Raw genomic sequence first — 3,853 nt, forward strand, 5'->3', positions numbered from 1 at the left:
GCCCATCTGAGCATGGGGCTCCGTGCACAAAGGACTATATGAATTGGTGGGCTAGAAGATCTGATGGTTTCTTTTCTAGTAGGGTTGAGCAACCGATTGGGAATGTTAACCTAAGCAAGATAAGACTCAAAATAAAAAAGCCTAATGAAGTAGTTGAGCCCGTGAAGCGCCGAAGCGATGAGAAGGCCTCTTTTGGGATTTCGAAGGCTACCAATGAGTCTTTAGAAGGAGCGTGCGTGGACAAGGCACATTCTCCTAAGTGTGGGCCTTCTTGCATAGTCCCAACGCCTCAAGACGTGGAGGTGATCAGGTAGGGATGCATCAGATTCTGAGTGGAATAATGGCAACTCAGATTCTCATTGGAGACACAAAAGGCAGAGAGATAATCCCAGCAAGAACTTGGATCATGAGGGGGTCACCCAGGCAACTGACCATGGTGTCGATATGGATTCACTTCCCGACCCTTTAGGTGGCAGTGCACAAGTGAGTCTTAATTCTCTTTTTGATGATTTTGATCTTGAACCCATTAAAGACCTTTGTTTCCTTCACGATGACCTTGAAGCTATTTCTGGTATCCAAGAACTTTTTAAGAATGACAATCTTGGTATTCTTCCAATGCAGGATGACAATTATCCTTTGAAAAGAGCAAGAGAGAAGTGTACACCAGTTGCCACTAGCCCTTCTATGAGCGAGTTTTCCATTCAAGGTCCAACAGCCTTTAATTTGGCTACTAAGGCAATTGACCCATCACGTTCGGTGAAGACTAATGCCATTCCTTCTTTCGACCCTATTCACATGCCTTCAAGGGACGTGACTTGAAATAAATCCATTATGTGTAGTTCGAGCATCCCGACCACTTCAACTGTCACAAAGTTTGAACCCGATGATTTGATTTTGAAGGTTGATCGACAATGTGCAAAAACATTAGGAGGGGACCTAATTGAGAAGGTCGTCAAAACTCCTTTTACTTTGATGACTTCACTTAGGGATGGAGTCGAGAAGATTCTCCAAGTTATCGCACAAATAAAATTTGTGGATGCAATGCCTTTAAAAGAGCGTATTTTGAAATATATGGATGATGCAGACCGATATTCTTCCCTCCATCATGCTCTTTCACAAGGCATCGCGCTTGAAAACGAGGAACAGAAGCTTACCGACGCTTGGCATCATCTCACTCTTGCCCTCGACGCAGAAGCCATTAAGATCAATCAAAAAGTTGCAATCAAGGCAAACTTAGACAAGGCCTTAGCTAGAGAGATTGAATTGAAGAAGGAACTTGAGTTACTTTCAATGCAAAAGGCAGAGTTTACAGCGTCAAGCACCTGCTGTGATTCAGAGCTAGCCCAGCAACAAGTCATCATTTCTCAAATCAAGAGGGAGGCTACTCCAACTTTAGAATCACAGCAGGTGCTCGACGCTGGGCTACCTCCCCCTTGATTTGAGAAATGATCACTTGTTGCTGGGCTAGCTCTGAATCACAGCGGGTGCTTGACGTTGTAAACTCTGCCTTTTGCATTGAAAGCAACTCAAGTTCCTTCTTCAATTCAATCTCTCTAGTTAAGGCCTTGTCTAAGTTTGCCTTGATTGCAACTTTTTGATTGATCTTAATGGCTTTCGCGTCGAGGGCAACAGTGAGACGAAGCCGAGCGTCGGAGCTTCTGTTCCTTGTCTTCAAGCGCGATGCCTTGTGAAAGAGCATGATGGAGGGAAGAATATCGGTCTGCATCATCCATATATTTCGAAATACGCTCTCTTAAAGGCGTTGCATCCACAACTTTTATTTGTACAATAACTTGGAGAATCTTCTTGACTCCATCCCTAAATGAAGTCATCAAAGTAAAAGGGGTTTTAATGACCTTCTCAATTAGGTCCCCTCCTAATGTTTTTGCACATTGTCGATCAACCTTCAAAATCAAATCATCGAGTTCAAACTTTGTGACAGTTGAAGTGGTCAGGATGCTCGAACTACACATAATGGATTTATTTCGAGTCACGTCCCTTGAAGGCATGTGAATAGGGTCGAAAGAAGGAGTGGCGTTAGTCTTCCCTGAACGTGATGGGTCAATTGCCTTAGTAGCCAAATCAAAGGCTGTCAGACCTTGAATGGAAAACTCACTCGTAGAAGGGCTAGTGGCAACTGGTGTACACTTCTCTCCTGCTATTTTCGAAGGATAATTGTCATCCTGCATTGGAAGAATACCAAGATTGTCATTCTCAAAAAGTTCTTGGATACCAGAAATAGCTTCAAGGTCATCGCGAAGGAAATAAAGGTCTTTAATGGGTTCAAGATCAAAATCATCAAAAAGAGAATTAAGAATCACTTGTGCACTGCCATTTGAAGGGTCGGGAAGCGAATCCATATCGACACCACGATTAGTCGCCTGGGTGACCCCCTCATGATCCAAGTTCTTGCTGGGATTATCTCTCTGCCTTTTGCGTCTCCAATGAGAATTTAAGTTGCCACTATTCCGCTCAGAATCTGACGCATCCCTACCCTTGGTCACCTCCACGTCTTGAGGCATTGACCACGCACGCTCCTTCTAAAGACTCATCGATAGCCTCCGAAATTCCAAAAGAGGGCTTCCCATCACTTCAGGGCTTCACGGGCTCAACTACTTCATTGGGCTATTTTATTTTGAGTTTTATCTTGCTTGGGTTAACATTCCCAATCGGTTGCTCAACCCTACTAGAAAAGAAACCATCAAATCTTCTAGCCCACCAATTCATATAGTCCTTCGTGCATGGAGCCCCGTGCTCAGATGGGCAGGCAGGGATCAAGAACTTTGAATTGGTAACAAGACGAAGACATTGGCGCCAGAAGCATACCACTTGCTCTAAGGTGACAGTGCAAAAGTCCTCATTAAGCTCCCCAAGGATGTGTTGATTGAAACCGAACTGTTGACCAAAGCGATGAGGGCTATACAGTTCAACTATACATATACTTCCGCGACGAGAGGCCAAGTAGTTGGAGCATTGGTTGATGAAGTAATCTACATAAGAGCTAGGTAGCTTGTCATCATCCACTAGAATCTCTCGATGGCCTTTAAAAAGGCCCAAGTGATGAAACTTGAAGCTACTCATGGCACGAAATAGCTTACGGGTAGTAACCTCATCGTAATGCTTGGCTGCACCTTCTCCGGAGTATCTAAACATGCGCGGAACAACCTTGGAGCGAGACCCTTCAAGTTCAAAGTGAGTGTTGAAGTATTCGGCCAACCAAGCATTCAAGTAGTGTGCAAGAAAAGTGGCATCACATTTACTAGGAGTCTTAGAAGACACAATTTCATTCAAGCCCCTATAAATGTTGGCCAAGACTGGGACTGCAAGACAGTATCTCTTACCACGAGCCATCGCACTTGCACTCTTGAAAACACCAGGCTTGATTAAGTTTGGTCCCCCGTCGAGAAGAGCGAACTCACACAGCCAACTCAAGATCAAAGCAACTAACCAAGTCTCTTCTATAAGCCTTCTCTCCACTTTGAGCACATTGAAGGGAGCCTCGTCTTCTTTAGTCAGAATTTTAGGGGCATCGATTTTACCAGAGGGATTATAAGATTGCTTGCCTCTTGCATTCCTCTTTATTGACCTTCTAGTCAGTGGTTTCTGATATTTAGACTTGCCATGGAACCAAAACTTCACCCATGCGGCCGTAGTGACCAAGTGCGAACCACCAAGCTCAAGACTTAAGTGATGGAAGGCGGCAAATAGATGACGACAGCATGAGGGGAGAGATGATATGTCTTTCGAGTTTGGAACGACCTCTTCGTAGAATGAGTCGTACACAGGAAGCCCACCAATCGAATGTAGGTCCCATAAGCTAATGGAAACCTCTCCTACAGACGTGTGTAATGTG

Source organism: Quercus robur, chromosome 7 (genome assembly GCF_932294415.1).
Source record: "Quercus robur chromosome 7, dhQueRobu3.1, whole genome shotgun sequence".
In the NCBI taxonomy this organism is placed as follows: domain Eukaryota; kingdom Viridiplantae; phylum Streptophyta; class Magnoliopsida; order Fagales; family Fagaceae; genus Quercus; species Quercus robur.